Here is a 19,807-nt window from a genome sequence, read left to right on the forward strand (position 1 = left end):
AAGTGACATAGCAGGCAGACTCATATATAAGCAAGGACAAGAAGGAAGTCATCTCTTTTCTCTTGCTCTTCCTCCTGCTCCTGCTCTCTTCTCTCTGGAGCTGCCATGTGAGCCTGGGAAGAGGACGCCAACAGAAGGCGTCCTCCATAAGATAAGTCTTATGATTATGCTTGATAATTAAGACTGAGCTAGCATATAAGAAATCCCAGTCATTGGCCAAGCAGCATTGTAAACTAATATAAGACTCTGGGTGTTATTCGGGGTGCCATGTGGTGGTGGGGCTCGAGAGGATGGAGTAAAGACTTATCATAACAGGAGTGGGTGTGGCCTTGTAGGAGGAAGTGTGTCACTAGGGAGCCAGGCTTTGATGTCTCATATATGCTCAAGCCATGACCAGTGTCTCAGTCCACTTCCTGTTGTCTTTGGATAAAGATGTAAGGATCATCAGTTCCTGTTCCAGCACCATGTCTGCCTGTATGCCACCATGTCACACCATGATGATAATGGACTGAAAATGTAAGCCAATTAAAGGTTTTTCCTTTATAAGAGTTGCCATGCCATGGTGTCTCTTTGCAGCAATAGAAACCCTAACTAAGACACAGCCCAAGCATTGCCATCTCTAACTCTTCCTTTTCGGCAAGAAGCCTCTCCAACAGTGTTTGCTATGCTGGGCATCTGAGCCCTCCCAGAGCTACAGGAGACAAGGCAGACATGAAGTTTTCAGTACATCCAAATCAACACTTTCAGGGGACAGGTATGAAAGAGGACAAGAAGCTCATCTATCTTCAGAAGTCTGTGACATCACTGTAAACTTGTGATGCTGTCAGAAGCCTGGGCACCAGCCCTCCCCTCCCCCCTCCCCCGTGCCTTCTACCATATCTCCTTTCTACAACAAGGCTTCTACAACAAGGCTGGCCAAAATGGAATTAGGACCCAGACCCTGGGCCTACCAGGCTGCATATGTCACCAAAAGACCTTCAGAAAGTCCTGAAGGACATTTCAAATCTGTGTAGGGAACATTGGTCCACAGAGACTCATGACAAAGCAGAGCCCATTCTGAATAACTGGCAGGTGTCACTATCATTTGACAATTCTCACTGACTGTTCTGTGAATCAGATGACCCTTAACCCTATCTAGCTTGCTAAGGGCACATTTTATTTTATTACACAAATAAAAAAAACATCTCAAGGAGCCAACTCTTTTGTTAACAGTTGTCCTATGACTGGTCTTTTCTCTGGAAACAGCAATGGGCAGGATAAGGGCATAGTAAGGCTTGAACATCTGATAGCTCTGTGTTTTCTTGCTGCTGAACCTCACTCATCTTGCTCTCTCCACCTCTCCAAATACACACACACACACACACACACACACACACACACACTAACACACACATGCACACACACCCTCTAACAAACACACTCACACACATGAGACACAAGGCTGTTATGTACTGTTATGTTTTCCTGGGACTTTTCTAGATAAGAGAAATGATTAGTATCAAATCTCTTCCTAGGATGGTTCTCTTATGCTGTCCCGCAATCCCTCCTCAGTCCCTCTCTCCATCTCCACCTCTCTAAGGGCAACTCTTATAAATGAAAACATTTATAATTAATTGAGGGGGTTCACTTACAGTTTCATAGGTTCAGTCCATTAGCATCATGGTAGGACATGACAGCATGAAGGCAGATAAGGTGCTGGAGAAGGAGCTGAGAGTCCTGTATCTTGTAGGCAACAGGAAGTGGTCTCAGTGTCACACTGAGTGAAGCTTGAGCAAAAGAGATCTCAAAGCCCACCCACACAATGGCCCACTTCCTCCAACAAGGCCACAACTACTACAACAAGGCTATACCTCTTAACAGTGCCCCTCCCTTTAGGGGCCATTTTCTTTCAAAACACCAGAGTTTACTCCCTGGCCCCCAAAGGCATGTAGTCTTATCATAATGCAAAAATGTATTCAGTCCAACTTCAAAACACCCACAGTCTCAACAATGTTTTAAAATCCAAAGTTCAAAGTCTCTTCTGAGATTCATGCAATCTCTTAACTGTAATCACCTATAAAATCAAATAAAAAAAAAACAGACCATATACTTCCAGCATATAATGGTACATGATATACTTTTACAGGTCCAAAATGTGGGGAAGGGAGCAAGGAAACACTGAACCAAAGAAAGACCAAAATCCAACTGAGCAAACTCCAAACTTTTGACATGTCTGATGTCAAAATATTCTACAGATCTCTAACTCTGCTCAGTTTTGTTGACTGCAACACACTTCTTTCTCTTGGACTGGTTAGCAGCTCTCCTAGGCAGGTATCCCATAACTCTGGCATCTCTAACATCTTGGAGTCCCCAAGGCAATACAGACTTCAACTTCACAGCTTCACACAATGGCCTCTCTGGGCCTCCATTCAGAGACACCCCTGACACATCCCTGGCCTTGGGGGCTTTCCTTAGTTGTGAGGGCAAATTCCATAACCCCTTTTTTCTGTCCTTTATGCTAAAGCCAGAACCATGTGACCAAAGTTGTCAAGTTCTGCTGCCTGCTGAGGCTGGAACATGGCCCCCTCCTTCAATTATGTCTTCACCAGCTTTCTGTTTTCCACCTTCACTGCCTAAGCTCACCTGTCCTGAAATTGGATCTGTAGACCAGACTGGCCTCAAACTCAGAGATCTGCCAGCCTCTGCCTTCTAAATTCTGGGATTAAAGGTATGCACCACCACCAACTGGCTCTAAGATTCCCTTAGTTCCTTTTCACAAATTGGAAACATGGCTAGGTGGAATCTTGCCCTGAGGTCACCACTCCCTTTATTCTATTTCTTACTCTGTTTATCTCCTTGAACACAGGATTTAGATCTATTCTACTTCCGGGTGCCTTTCTTCTCAATCTGTACATTTTGTGTTTTTATTTTCTCAGCTTGCTCCTTTTCATTATAAATCTTCATAAGCCCAACAAACCTAGTCTGGATTGTGTTATTGGCAACAGAAAACAAAAACAAAAACAAAAACAAAACAAAGAAAAAAAAACACTCTTTCTGCCAGAGACCTGAGGATAATTAAGTCAGATGAAGTCGGTTATCACAGTGAAGAACTCGGGTCCCAGTCCCAGATATCTGGGAATTCTAACCCTCCATCTGTACTTGGTACTTTGTTTAAGTCTATAAAACTGTTGTAAAATTTGGGTCCCGGGAGACGGCTCAGCAGATAAAAGTGCTTATCATGCAAGTGTGAGAACCTGTGATTGAATCCCCAGAACCCGTATTAAAAAGCCAGTCTTATGGGGTAAATCTGTAATCTCAGCACTCATGAGATAAGTGGGTAGCAGTCAGGAGAATCCCTGGGAGCTTGTGGGCCAGCTAGCCTGGTGTATACAGTGGGAGAAAAAACAGCAACAGAGACATTAGAAGAGACCCACTGACAAGAGGGATGGAAGGCAAGGATCTACACCAGAGGTGTCCTCTGAACTCCACACACCTACCTACACACACACACACACACACACACACACACACACACACACACACACACACACACGCACGCACAATAAACTAAAAAAGAAATAAAATGGCAGCCCAGTTACCATGAAATCTTTTCCGTACTAGGGGAAAGGTCAGTAGGACCATGACTCAGTCATTCCAAGAGCTGGAAGAAATACTTTGTTTTCACCTTTTACAAAAAAGTTCATCTACTTTAAAGATCTTCCTGTTTTCAAAATCTAACCAGTAAAACTCAGGATCCTGCTGTCATCTTATTTATGTTAGAGGAAGCTCCTGGAGTCAGAGGCTGCCTGCTTAGGCAGATGCTTTGCTATTTATCTCTTTATACAAACCCTCCAACAGGAGCTTTAATATCTTCCAACATTGCCATGGTATGCGTTTTTACCATTAAGGCCTCTGTAAAAGGCTACCTATACATTCTTTTAAAAACCTTGCTTAATTCTTCTGTAGTTATAGAGGTTTGCTTAAGATTAAAAAGAATTAAATTTCATTTTTTTCTTTTGTGGTCTTATTTCTTAAAGATTTGTTTTATTTTTTAAATATTTTATAAATATTTTGAGAACTTCATACAATGTATTTCTGTCATAGTCAATATCAATGCCTCCCAACTCCTCCCAGATTAACACTACTTCCCTACACCCCAAGTTTGTGCCCTCTTTTTTTTTTTAATAATCCACCAAATCCAATCTGTGCTGTCCTCCTGAGTATGGGGTCATCTGTTGGACTGTGGTTGACTACAGATGGAGGGAGCTATACCCTTAAAGAACACTAACTTTCCCTCCCCAGAACCCATCAACATTTTAGTCTTAATTAGTGTAGCTATGGATCACAATGTGCTCATGAGTGCAGTTACCCAAGGCCAGAGAGGGTATTGGTTCCCCCAGAGCTGGAGCAACAGGCTGTTGTGAACCTCCTTGGTGGGTGTTGGTTATAGAATTTGGGTCCTCTGAAAGAGCAGCAGGCACTCAACTGCTTAACCATCTTTCCTGTCCCTTGTTTTGTGGTGTTATTAACCTACACATGTCACTTCAATTACTCACTCCAACCCTAATATAGCATGAACTTTCAGGAAGGGACTAGCTAAGCAGAAACACTTAAGAATGTGTCCTCACCATATACAAAGCAATGAATTTTTTAAAAAATCTTTGTCTTAGAAATTTCATTTTATTTTTTGTTTGTTTCTTGTTTGTTTGTTTGCTTGGTTGGTTGAGGGTTTTTTTTTTTTTTTGAGACAGAGTTTCTCTGTACATCCCTAGCTATCCTGGAACTTGCTCTGTAGACCAAGCTGGCTTTGTACTCAGAGAGATCTGTTTGTCTCTGTTTCCTGAGTGCTGATATTAAAGGCGTATGTCACAAAAAAAAAAAAAAAAAAGAATGTGTCCTCACTTTAATGGGGGATGCCTGTTTCAGGGAATTATAGACATTGGGTTTCCTGTCTCTTTATTAAGAAAAACTGCACTGTGGAATGTTTTTAAAACACAATGATTCTTCAACATTATCTCCCATCAGTCTTAACTTGTGTAGTCATTTATGAGCCTACAGAAATTGCAAGCCACCACTATAAATAAGTCTTAAAACTTTGGTGACATATTTTAGGGTCAAATTCCCAAATGTAAATAAGTACATTATGTTCTTGCCTCCTGCATCCAGTGTCTCATTTCTTTTTGTTGTTGTTGTTTTGTTTTTATTTTGTTTTATTTTTCGAGACAGGGTTTCTCTGTATTGCTTTGGAGCCTGTCCTGGAACTCACTCTGTAGACAAGGCTGGCTTCAAACTCAGAGATCCACCTGCTTCTGCCTCCCTAGTACTGGGATTAAAGGCGTTCGCCACCAACGTCTGGCCCGTCTCTCATTTCTTAACAGAATAGAATCCAGTTGGTGTGTGCCAGCTGGTGGTCAGGAGCTCGCCTCTGGTTGATTTGTCTTCCATTCTTCCAGTATTGCTTGATGGCTAGTTAGAGGCTGAATACCAAAGGTACAGCAATGAGCAAAGCCAACAATAGTCCTTGCCCTCCTGGGGGAATGGCAAGTAAAAAGGAAACAGAAGTAGGTGTCACAGAAAAATATGAATTGGCTGGGTAGAAAAGCATCACATGATACACAACGGAATAAAGAACAGACTTGGCTGCCTGGACCATCTTCTTAGTGGACATCCAGGTGGCCCATGGGCTTCCAGTGCCTTTGCCTCTGTGGCCATGAAGAACTCTCAACCATTTATTCTCCAGTAAAGCCCAGGCTAAAATAAGTGCTGTATCTGCTGTTTTCTCTCTTGTGCTCTTCCAAGTCCTTCTTTAAGCTTTTTGCTAGACAAACAAAGATTTATAATCACAGTGGTATCATATTCTCCAATGAGATTAGTAGAGACAGTTGATCCCTTAGAACACAGGCTACCCACACCTTCCAACCTCAGGCCCTGAAAAGCATACTTCTATATCTAGTTCTAAGTTCAACTCTTTTAGATTCCACATACAAGCAAGATGATGCTGCATTTATCATTCTTAGGATTCTTAGGATTTATCATTTCTAAATTCAAGAGTACCAGTAAAGAGTTGGCAAGATGATTCATCATGCAAAGACACTGCCACCAAGCCTGAAGAAATGAGTTCCATCCCCAAGACCTAGCAGAGAGAATCAACACCCACAGCTTGACCTCTAACCTCCATACAATAATATCCCTGTAACCAACAAGCCTGAAGAAATGAATTCCAACCCCAAGACCTAATCAAGAGAATCTTGATTAGAAGACAATGGATTGTCTTCTAACCATACAATAATATCCCTGTACCAACTCTAAAGACAAGGGGATCCATGGATTCCCAGGAAATAACTGATAACAATCGCTTTCAACAAGCAGAGAAACACAGACAAAAAATATCAAAAAAGCAACCCATGAATTAAGCAAGAAGTTCAGTAAAGAGATAGAAATTATCAAAAATGAAACACATATTTGGGGACCAAAGAACACAATTCATGGAGTAAAATAAATGCAATAGAGGGTGTTATAGGACCTTGACTATGTAGAACTTAAAGATGAGTCATGGGAAGGCAGGTGGTCAGAAAAGAACAAAGAAAGGGGGTGAGAAAGAATTGTCATAACTCTAGGACACCAAGAGTGAACATTATAAAATTTTCCAGAATCTATTGAAAGACATGGGTATCCAGATACACATAGTTCAAAAGCTTCCAAGGAAGAAATAGCACACTAGTGCTCATCCACTTATATTGGGGTTACATCCCAATGAACATCTCATAGCAAATATTAATTTAACATATAACCTGCAGAACATCACAATCTAGCAACACAGTGTGCTACAGAGGGTCAACTGTTAATCCCCATGACTATATGACTGACTGGGTGCCATTGCTACCGCCATAGTACTGCATCACACAGGAGTTGCATGCCACCTCACCAGCAGGTAGTAGGCTCTCAGAGGCATTGGCATCCTTATTCTGTGACTGGCAAATCAAGTGCTCTGTTTATGCTCATTCCTCTTCATCTGCTGTCTGTGTGATCTGCCTCTCAGTGAGCCACAAGAACAGTAATTCAAAGGAACTAAATGTTCTCACAACAATTGTTAGCAAGACATGAGGATTGGGACAAAGATCTGTAAACTTAAGTCAAATATCCAAGATGGTTCTTAGGCTCTAAGAATATATCTTGATTCTAAATAGAGCACTATAAAATGAATAAAATGAGTAAACAGACAGATGAATACATACATACACATGCATGCATGCATATATACATAAATGTAGATCAGATAATAGATAGCAGATAAACGAATATATGCATACATAGATAGTAGATGATTAACAGATTGATTGATGACAGATACATATATACACAGATGGATAGATAGATACATACATTTGTGCATTACACATACACATAGATCAAAGTATATAGATGATAGATGATAGAGAGGGGGAGATAGATGATAGATAGATAGATAGATAGATAGATAGATAGATAGATAGATAGATAGATAGACGAAAAAGATAAAAATGTTCCCACTCTAAAAAAGATTGTGCAGTAACAGAGAGGGGGATACCAGGGCTTCTTCCTAAGCACTATTCAAGGAACAACCTGCTTACTCTGGGCACATCCATGCTGAGGGCAGAGACACATCAGGCCCTGGCAATAAATTTCCAGTCACACACTTTATTCTCATTCTCAACCACTTTGTATGGTGGTTTGGCTTGCCATGAAGTTTCCCCAGACCAGAAGCAGATGCCAATCTGACAGATTGTCTATCTCAACGTTGTTTCTTATTATCTGCCTGTGTGTTGGATTCTCAGAGGCTTTGTTCTTGCAGGTCTGTGGGTCTTGGATGTACTCTAGTACAAAGGAAGACCTAGATCTTCAGTCTGCAAAGATGAAGGAGAAAATTGCTCTGCTGAAAGGTCTACCACTATCAATCAAGGACACCCTGGCGGTTAGCTGTTCATCTCCCAGAGCAACACTTTTGTGTGTGTGTTTTGCACATTCCCTTCCCTCAACCAGAGAGCAACTTAAGACCAGAGAGAAAGGAAACCCAAAGACTCAGTTTCTTTTTGATGGTATTTTTATTTTTCTCCTCTATTTCCCAAGAATACCCACAAAGCCTTTGCTAGAGTACTGTGGTAAAGGCTGGCACACCTTCTCCTGATGACAAACACAAACAAGCTCCCCATGGTGACCCACTGACAATCCTCCCCTCCTTCACAACCTCTCCTCAGCTCAATCCACTTGCTGTGTGAAGATTCACTCCCTGAAGAAAGCCTGGAACTTCCTGAGTTGACTTGGAAGTCTAGCTTGTTTAAGCTTGATAATGAGGGCCAGCATGGCCTTCACAATGAGTTAGAAACATGAGAGAACAGAGGCTTCTAGAGGGCCAGGAAGTTTACCAGACACAAAATGTAGCCTCTGGGCAAATATCTGAGGAAAAAAATGAGAATCAGGACAAACTGAGGATAGTTTCAAGTCTAGTTATCTGTCTCCTTTCCCAACCCTGAAACATGTCTGCAGCCTTACAGCTCCACGTTGTACTCATACCTTTCATTTGTCCACAGAGGGCCAGCCACCGCCCGTGGCTTTCTCTATCCTAGAGGATGCTGTGTTTGAGTTATATCCATTGACTCTCCCTCCCACTTCCTTTTGAAATATTTACTTGTATTTTATGTATTTGGGTGTTTTGCCTATATGTATAGACATCACATGTATGTCTGTATGCCTGGTCCATGGAGGACAGAATGGGAATTACAGACAGTTGTGAGCTGCCATGTGGGAGGTAGGAACCAAGCCTGCTTCTTCCAGAAGAACAGCCAGTGCTTTTAACAGCATGCTGAGACATTTCTCCATCCCCACCCCTCCTGCTTGTTGTTGTGTACAGTGAATGAATGGCATGAACAAGACCAAGCGGGAAGGAGGAGGCTGAGTCTGAGCAGTTGCTGTCTGGATTTTTACCATGCTATTAGCATCATGCCATGGGTGTGGTCATCTAAGGAAGACAGCTGTTCTGGTTTGATTACTGTTGCTGGGGTCAACACCATGACCAAAAGTAACCTTGGGGAGAAAGGTTTATTTCCTTTTTTTCTCCATTTTTTAATTTGAATTAGAAACAAGACTGTTTTACATGTCAATCCTAATTCCCTTTCCTTCCCCTACTCCCCTGCCCCCCAATAACACCTTACCTATCCGATACCATTTCTGCTCCCCAGGGAGGGTGAGGCCTTCCATAGGGGGTACTCAGAGTCTGTCGTATCCTTTGGGATAGGGCCTATGCCCTCCCCCATGTGTCTAGGCTGAGGGACTATATGTCTATGTGAAATGGGCTCCCAAAGTCCATTCCTATGCTATGGATAAGTACTGATCTACTACAAGAGGCCCCATAGATATCCCAGGCATCCTCACTGAAACCCACATTCATAGGGTCTGGATCAGTTTCATGATGGTTTCCCAGTGATCAGTCTGGGGACCAAGAGCACTCCCTTATTCAAGTCAGATGTTTCTGTGGGTTTCACCAGCCTGGTCTTGAGCCCTTTGCTCATCACTCCTCCTTCTCTGCAACTGGATTCCAGTTTACTTCAGTGTTTAGCTGTGAGTGTCTGCTTCTACTTCCATCACCTGCTGGATGAAAGCTGTAAGATGGCATATAAGTTAGTTGCCAATCTCATTATCAGGGGAAGGCATTTAAGGTAGCCTCTCCTCTGTTGCTCAGATTGTTAGTTGGTGTTATCCTTGGAGATCTCTGGACATTTCCCTGGTGCCTGATTTCTCTTTAAACCTATAATAGCTCCCACTATGATGGTATCTCTTTATTTTGCTCTCCTCTATTCTTCCCCCTACACAACCTTCCTGCTACCTTATGTCCTCCTCACTCCTCCTCTTCTCCCCTTCTCATTCTCCTAGCTCCCTCTCCCCTCCACCATGCTCCCAACTTGCTCAGGAGATCTTGCCCCTTTCCCCTTATTCTGGGGGATCATGTATGTCTCTCTTAAGATCCTCCTTGTTTCCTAGCTTCTCTGGAGGTGTGGATTGTAGGCTGGTGATCCTTTGCTCTATGTCTAAAATCCATATATGAATGAGTGCATACCATATTTATCATTTTGTGACTGGGTTACCTCACTCAGAATGGTTTCTTCTAGTTCCATCCATTTGCCTGTGAATTTCAAGATTCCACTGGGTCCCCCCCCCCTCTGAGTAGTACTCCATTGTGTAAATGTACCCCATTTTCTCTATCCATTCTTCAGTTGAGGGGCATCTAGTTTGCTTCCAGGTTATGGATATTACAAATAATGCTGCTATGGACATAGTTGAACAGATGTCCTTGTTGTATGAATATGCATCTTTTGGGTATATGTCTAAGAGTGGAATTGCTGGATCTTATGACAGACTCATTCCCATTTTCCTGAGGAATCTCCATACTGATTTCCAAAGTGGCTGTATGAGTTGGCACTCCCACCAAAAGTGGAGGAGTGTTCTCCTTTCTCCACGTCCTCTCCAGCATAAGTTATCATTGGTGTTTTTTATTTTAGCCATTCTGACAGGAATAAGATGGTATTTCAGAGTTGTTTTCATTTGCATTTCCCTGATGGCTAAGGATGTTGAGCACTTTCTTATGTGTCTTTCAGCCATTTTAGATTCCTCTTTTGCGAATTCTCTATTTAGTTCTGTACCCCACTTTTTAATTGTATTATTTGTTGTTTTGGAAACTAGCTTCTTGAGTTCTTTGTAAACTTTGGAGATCAGCCCTCTGTCAGATATGGGGTTGATGAATATATTTTCCCATTCTGTAGGCTGCTGTTTTGTCTTGCTGACTGTTTCCTTTGCCTTACAGAAGCTTCTCAGTTTCAGGAGGTCCCATTTATTAATTGGCAACCTCAGTGTCTGTGCTACAGGTGTAATGTTCAGGAAGCTGTCTAGCTAGAGCAATAAGACAACAGAAAGAGATCAAGGGGATACAAACTGGAAAGGAAGAAGTCAGACTTTCACTGTTTGCAGATGATATGATAGTTTAGATAAGTGACCTGAAAAACTACCAGGGAGCTCCTACAGCTGATAAACACATTCAGTAAAGTAGCAGGATACAAGATTAACTAAAAAAAAGTCAGTAGCCCTACTATATACAGACAATAAGAGGACTGAGAAAGAAATCAGAGAAACATCACCCTTTACAATAGCCACAAACAACATAAAATATCTTGGGGTAACACTAAACAAATAAGTGAAAGACCTGTATAGCAAGAACTTTGAGTCTTTAAAGAAAGAAATTAAGGAAGATACCAGAAAACAGAAAGATCTCCCATGCTCTTGGATAGGTAGGACCAACATAGTAAAAATGGCAATCTTGCCAAAAGCAATCTACAGATTCAATGCAATCCCTATTAAAATACCAGCACAATTCTTCACAGACCTTGAAAGAACAATACTCAACTTTATATGGAGAAACAAAAGACCCAGGATAGCCAAAACAACCCTGTACAATAAAGGTACTTCTGAAGGCATCAACATCCTTGACTTCAAGCTCTATTATAGAGCTATAGTCCTGAAAACAGCTTGGTACTGGAACAAAAATAGACAGGTAGACAAATGGAATCAAATAGAAAACCCTGATATTACCTACCTACGAACACCTGATTTTTGACAAAGAAGCTAAATTTATACAATGGAATAAAGAAAGCATCTTCAACAAATGGTGCTGGCATAACTGGATGCTGGTATGTATATGACTACAGATAGATCCTTGTCTATCACCATGCACAAAACTTAGGTCCAAATGGATGTAAGACCTCAACATAAATCCAGCCATACTGAACCTCTTAGAAGAGAAAGTGGGAAGTACCGTTGAATGAATTGGTACAGGTTTATTTCAGCTTACATGTCCAGTCCATCACTGAGGGAAGTATGGGCAGGGACTCCGGGCAGGATCAAGAGGCAGGAAGCATGGAGGAAGGTTGCTTAGTGGAAGCCTCACAGACACATGCTTAACTAACTTACACAGCCCAGGACACCTACCCAGGGGTGGCATACTCACCATGATCTGGGCCTTCACTTACCAATCAATAGTCAAGACAATTCCCCACAGTAATGGCCAGAGGCCAATCTGATCTGGACAGTCGCTTCATTGAGACTACCTCCTCCCAGGTGACTCTATGTTGGGCCAAGTTGGCAATATAAATTAACCAGGACAGCAGACATGTATATAAACACCTCTGTGTTACTACCATCATCCCTACTTTGTCTCTTTAGGTCTGGGATGGTGATGCTTCTTGTGATTCTTCAAACTTTGCCCATACCTTTGTAAGTAACCACTTTACTGATCTGTCCTCAGACTATCTAGATTGTATTCGTGGCCTTCTCTAGGCTGGATTGCCCATCTGACCATCTCTGCCTCATGACATCATGCTGGTGTGCCAAGAAGAACAGAGCAGCTTCAGTAAGAAAGTACTGACCAGAGGCCTGACGACTGTGGCTCAGATATGGAATCAGTGACAGGTTCAATTCCCTGGAAATGCGTGGTGGCACCCACCCACAGGGTGTCCTGAAGGTTAAGCAAATGTCAGCCTTTGTCCCCTTGACACAGGTAGGGATTCAGTACAGATTTTTTTTGTTCCCAAAGCATTGTTACCAACTTCATTGAAATGTCATTTCTAGAGAGAACACTTCACCCAGTTAGAGTATCTGATCCTATAGCTTTTCAAACACCCGCAGGGTTGGGCACACAACACTACAGTTGGTTTAAGAATGGTTTCATTGCTCTAAACAGGAACCCCTCTTCCCCTAACCAGCATTTCCTCCCTCCCTCCTCCACCATCTCTAGGCAACCAGTAATCTACTTTCTGTTACCATAGGTTTGTTCACTCCAGGCAACTTATATAAACAGAATTATGGGGTGTGTGATGCTTTGGGACTGGCTTCTTATGCTCAGCACATTTCAAGGTTTGGGCACATTGTCCCATGTATTAGGACTTCATTCCTCTTTTAGGTCATCCCTTTTAGGTTTTATCTCACTCACCAGCTGATGGACTTTTGAGCTCTTCCTGATCTTTGGCTCTCAGAGATTCAAAGACTCTGTGGCATTTTGTGCAGGTCTAGGTGGGATCTCATCACACTAACATAATCACAGTCGTTATGATAACGCGTGCCCTCTTCCCAGTCATTACTTTGTAAGGAGTCAGATTTTGGGGACTGAAGAGCCACATGGCCAGGGGCTTTGAAAAGATGATTTTGAGATTGTTGGGGTCCTGACTCACAGAAGGCTGAAAGAAGAACAATACAAATTATTCTTGAGTGCTGACTTTTGTTCCAAAGTGTCCTACCTTACCCTAGTTGAAATAGCCACTTCCAAGAAACAACAACCAAAGCTTGCTGGTGAGAATAAAGAGAAAAGGAATCCTTCTCCATTGCTGGCGGAAATGTAAATTAGTCCAATCATCGTGGAAATCAATACAATGGTTCCTCAAAAATTAAAAACAGAACCATGATCTAATTCAACCATGCCACTCCTATGTAGGTACCCAAAACAATTAAACTCAGCTTACTATATGATGCCGGCACACCCATGTTCATCACAGAACTAGTCACAAGGGCCAAGCATGAGCCCAACCTCGATGTCCATCAGTGGATAAATGGATAAACATGGTACACAGCAGATACCACAGAGTTCCTATTAAGTGAAATAAGCCAGACATAAAGGCAAGTATTACACATTTTCTCTCATGTGTGGAATCTGGGGGAGGATGATTGGGGGTAGAGAAGGTAAAGAAGAGAGGGATAAGGAAGTGTAGTGTTGGGAGCCAAATCTCAGGGCTTGGCATGAAATCCTAGGCCATGCTTGGAAGGCCACATAGTTAACCTTTGCATAGCAGCTCCTTAGAACCTCAGCTCAAGAAAAGAAACAACCTGACCCAGTCGTCCACCCACAGGCTCAGTCACCTAAGCAACCCTTCCTGGACCTCTTACTCATAAACTCTTTACCTTGCCAAACATCCTCTTTGTGGCTTCCTAATATCCTGCCTACACTAACACCTGGCTCACAAACAACCCATTCTACCCCTCCCCATATCCTGCTCTGCCGACTATATAAGCTAGCCTGAGAAAAATGTAAAGTTTGCCACTTGATCAGGATCCTGTCTTGTGGTTGTTCTTTCTGTGTCTCTTGTCCCCATTCCCTATCCCTGACTCTCTTGCCCCAGGTTGATGTCCTGCTGGTCAGGACAGGGTAGGAGGATACAGATGATCAAAGCACATTATATGCATGTATGAGCATATCATAATGAAACACATCGCTTTGTGCAAATAAAATATGCAGATAATTTTTTAAAAACAACAGTAAAACAAACCATTTAAGGAGTCTGGCATAAAGTAATGTTTAGTAAGAATGTATGATGAAAATCTAAGATGTAGAGAGAAGAAAAATATCATGTGGAGAGGCTGAAGAGGTGCTCAGCATTTAAAAGCACTCTGCTCTCTCAGAAGAGTCCAGTTCCCAGCATCCACATCAGGCAGCTCACAGCCCCCTGTAATTCTAGCTCCAGGGAATCAGACTCCTTCTTCTGGCCTCCATGTGCATGCACAGTCATGTGAACCAACATGCATGGGCACCTGCACTCATGTCAACCTGCACTCATGTCAACCTGCACTCATGGGCACCTGCACTCATGTGAACCTGCACTTATGGGCACCTGCCCTCATGTGAGCCCGCACTCATGTAAACCCACACTCATGTCAGCCTGCACTCACATGCACACACACACACACACACACACACACATATATATTAGTTGGCTGGGCGTTGTTGGTGCATGCCTTTAATCCCAGCACTCGGGAGGCAGAGGCAGGCGGATCTCTGTGAATTCGAGGCCAGCTTGGTCTCCAGAGAGAGTGCCAGGATAGGCTCCAAAGCTACACAGAGAAACCCTGTCTCAATATATATATATATATATATATATATATATATGTATGTATGTATGTATGTATGTATGTATGTATTCAGAGAGGTAGAGAGCAAGAGTCAAGGGGGATTTTTTTCTTCCACAAAACAGTTCTACAAAGAAAGATCATTCAACTGCAATGGTCATGCCTGACCCCTAAAAAGACCTGAAAGAAAAAGTAAGACCAAAAGAGATCTTAGAAAATTCTATGTTACAGTAAGAAAGAAGTTAACCTTACAAGTACATATACGCCAAAAGATTTTATCTAATGTCACTGCTAAACTAACTGAAGGATGTGTCAAACAGAAGTCATACTGGAGGCCTGGAGAATGTCTATCCTCCCCTGAAGGCTGGAGGAGAACACACCTACATGCTGAATAATGGTGAGTGTGCTTTTCTCATCAGTGCCTAGAGCAAAGCGTTCTGTATCCCTGTCCTTGAAAACTCAGACACACATAAAAACGAGAAATTACTCTTTAAATGAAGGTTTTACTTTCCAGTAAATCCTTGTTGACCTGAGGGAGGTTGGTAGTGGGGTCCCTAAGGACAAGACGTGATGTGACAGAAGCAACAGAAGAATGGAGTGACACTGGGCATTAATGCCTTTTCTTAGCCCTGCTTTTCTCTTTCGGCCTCTACATCTGAGCCATCATCTCATGTTCAGCAATAAACAACATTTGTCCCATGAAACATATGCACTTTCCACACTATAAAGTAGCACCAGGGAAAGGCATTCTTCACCTATCCATTGTCACCCACATCACCACAGACACCCAGCATATCTCACCATCACCTTCAGCCTGGGGAAGTCCTTCCTCAGTTACTGTAACAAATGATTTCTTAAAATAGACAACAGTTTAAAACAACAAAGATAGAACAAGCATACAACAATCCATCACACACTGTGTGTGTGTGTGTGTGTGTGTGTGTGTGTGTGTGTGTGTGTGTGTGATCAATCTCAGGCATTGTTCTTTAAGAGGCATCCAACTTGTTTTTTGGGACGAGGTCCCTCACTAGGACCTGAAATTCACTGATTCTGCCAGGCTGACTGGTTAGCAAGCCCTAGGGAGCCTGCTGTCTCCAGTTCCCCAAGGCTGGGATTATAATCATGACACCACACCCAGATTTTTTTTGGCTGGGCTATCCCCCAGCCTTGTATCATACACTCTTACATAAAATTAAGGCTAATTAAGCTGGGCATGGTGCCCAGGCCTGTAATCAGAGCACTTGGGAATTTGAATCAGGAAAATTTGGGGTCAGCCTGGGCTACATGGTGAGTCCCAGGCTAGTCAGGGATACAGTGTGATATAAGAAAGAGAGAGAGAAACAAATGGAATCGAAAAATATCCACCTCTCATGGTCAATTGGATACAAGCTTCTATGAGTTGAAAATAATCGACATAAACATAAATCCATATATAAACTATAACAATAGAATAGCACTGGGGACATGAGCTCAGTTGGCAAAGTGCTTTCCTCAAAAGCATGAGAACCTGAGTTCAACTCTGAGATTCCGTGTAAAACTGCCAGGCATGGTGGTGTGTGCTTAGAATCAGTGTGGGAAGCAGGGACAGGAAGATGGCTGGGCTCAGCCACCATCCAATCCAGGCAAATGGTGAATTTCAGGACCGTGAAAGATCCTATCTCAAAGGAGGTGGCATTCCTGAGTATGATACCTAAAAATGTCCTCTGGCCTCTACACATGTGTACATGCACACATACATTACAAAAGAACAGTTACATGGGAAAGACATAACATTGTCCAAATCTCATTTAAAGGCACAGGAGTCATTTCAGATGCTCTGACAAAATTTCAAATGCCCATTATTTAAATCAATATTGAATGAAAATTAAAACAAGAATATTAGAGATGTTGGCAGGCAGATGACAGAGATTGCGCTGAGTGGATATTTCTACAAAAAAATGCAAATAAATGGAAGCGATGATCCAAAAACACAGTAAAATAAAGGATTAGAGCTAAGCATTTTGAGTCAGGTGATGGAGATACACACCTTTAGTACCAACACTTGGGAGGCAGCGGCAGGCAGATCTCAGTGAGTTCCAGACCAGCCTGGTCTACAAAGAGCAGACAAGTAAACATCCTGTCCCAGCTGAAGACATGCAAATACTCAAAGGACAATAAATAACAGATGCATAGTGGGTAAGAGCACTTGCGACACAAGCCTGCGGATGTGATTTCTGATCCCAGCGTCCACACAAAAAGCTGAATATGGCAGCCATGAGGGACTGGAGGCATGGAGACAGGTGGATCTAAGGGCTGGATAGCCAGTTGGTCTAGCTGAACCCAGGTTCTCAGTGAGAGTCAGAGACAGAGAGACAGAGACAGAGACAATGAGAGACCCTGCCCCGAGGAAATAAGACAGTGTAATTGAGGACACTAGGCACCTTGCTCTGGCTTCCAACACAAATGTGTACACCTGCACACACATCCACACATGAATATAATACCCTCAGGAGGGAGGGAGGGTAGGTGGAAGGAATGAACTGAAGAGGGTCTTTGGGAGTACACAGCCCAGAAGTCAGGTTATGAGAGTCCCTTGAAAAGGGAACTCCTGTCTGCTCTCCTGACCTTCACATCTGTTCTTCTGGATAACCAAATGGTTCACTGAGACTTCCACCTCTCCCACTGAAACTTCTCTCACCAAGGAAACTAAGATCCTTCTTGCAGTCCAGTATAAAAGTGAAAGTTCAAACCTGGCCTTGGATTCCCAGCAATTTTCAATGCCCTGAACTATTCTCCATCACAGATATGAAGACCCCAGCTGCAGGGCTGTCTACTTTTCTGGTGTCTTACCCACTTTTCCCAGGTTTTCTTTTTTAACTCATGCCCCTCCTTTCCTGAACTTTCTTTCTCTACTCTTTAGACAGCCTCCTGGGCTCCTCATGGCTGCACAGATACAGTTTCTCTGGACAGTTCCATCTTCCTCCTGAGCCTCCTTACCACCTGTTCTATTTTCCTTTTAAGTTACTATGATAAACAGCTGAACCAAAAACAACTTAAGGAGGAAGGGGGTTCATTTCATCTTATGGGTTACAGTCCATCACTGAGTGAAGCCAAGACTGGGACTTATAGCAAGAGCTTGAAGGAACACTGCTTACTGGCTTATGCTCTCAGACTTGCTCAGCCCAGGCCCACTTGCCTAGGGATTGCACCTCCCATAGTGGACTGAGCCCTCCTACACCAATTAACAATTAAGAAAATATCTGAGAAACTAGTAAACAAGGAGGACCCTAAAAGAGACAAACATTGTCCCCTGGAGAAGGGGAAAGGGTCAGGATCCCCTGAGCAAATTGAGAGCATGGGAAGAGGGGGGAGGGAGCTACGAGAATGAGAAGAGAAGAAGAGGAAAGATGCAGAGGACATGAGGGAGCAGAAAGTTTGAGTCAGGTATAGATTAGAAGAAAGGATATGTGATAGGTAGGGTTTTAGTTGGGGGGTGATAGAGGAGGAAGGGAGGGAGAAGGGAACTGGGATTGTCATATAATTCAATCTTGTTTCTAATTCAAATAAAAATGATAAAAAAGAAAAAGAAGAACAAAAACAGAAAAAACAAAAAAAAAAGAAAATATCTGAGCCCTCCTACATCAATTAGAAATTTAGAAAGTGGTCTCACAGACATTTATGTTTTATTTCCCTAGTACAAGTAACCCTGGCCTCCTCGTTTCTTTCCTCTCTCAAATTTACTCCTGGAATGTCATTGTCTAAGTCAATAAATGGCACCATTATCTATTGTGTTGCTCAAACCATAAATATGTGAATTAATTTTACTTCTGTATATACACTATATGGTGGTGTGAAAGAAAATGGCCCCCAAAGGGAGTGACAATATTAGGAGGTGTGGTCTTGTTGGAAGAAGTTTGTCACTGTGGGGGCGGGCTCTGAGGTCTCTTTTGCTCAAGCTTCCTCAGTGTGACTTTTAGTCAACTTCCTGTTGCCTCTGAGTCAAGATGTAGGACTCTTCAGCTACTTCTCCAGCACCATATCTGCCTGCACACTGCCATGCTCCCCACCATGAGGGTAATGGACTGAACCTCTGAAACTGTAAGCGAGCCCCCTCAACTAATTATAAATGTTTTCATTTATAGGAGTTACCATGGTCATGGTATCTCTTCACAGCAATGAAAAACCCAAATAATACACACTGAAAGACTTGCTATTTTCCACATCCATATATTTCTCTCCTCAACCACTATCACCTAAACCCGACACAAATATCATTCAATTAGGATTGTGTAATAAACAATTTTCTAAAAGAGCTGAACATTAGAAAAGTACAGTGGAAAAGAAGGAATGCTGAACTCTGAACCTAGGCAGGGCTCCAGGGACCAGTGAATAGAAGTATAAATGACTGATGAGAGATAGGTACTGACCTTCCTATGGTAGGTGGGCTAGAGCACAGCAGGGAAGCACAGGGACTGTGTGACATCAATTTACCCACACATAAGGGGTGGGAGCAGGAATATTTCAAATTAGAGGCCAACCTGGACAACACAGTTAGATCATGTCTCAAAACTAAAAAAAAAAAAAAAAAATAAGGCCAGGTATGATGACACACACCTCTAATCTCAGCAGGTGGATTTCTGAGTTCAAGCCCAGCCTACTCTATAGAGCAAGTTCCTGGATAGCCAGGGCTACACAGAGAAATCTTTTCTGAAAACCCAAAAAGTAAAATAAAAATAAAACATTATATACCATAAGCATATGGGATTCATCCCAAAAATACAAGGATAGCCCAATAAATAAGAACTAATATAATATAATATAAATTAAAAGAATAACCAAAGACTCTACATGGTTGTCATAGCTATTCTTGGTTGTCAACTTGACTGTATCTGAAATGAACTACAATACAGAAATGGAGAGCATACTCGTGATC

This window comes from Cricetulus griseus, chromosome 3, assembly GCF_003668045.3.
Source record: "Cricetulus griseus strain 17A/GY chromosome 3, alternate assembly CriGri-PICRH-1.0, whole genome shotgun sequence".
Taxonomy (NCBI): Eukaryota; Metazoa; Chordata; class Mammalia; order Rodentia; family Cricetidae; genus Cricetulus; species Cricetulus griseus.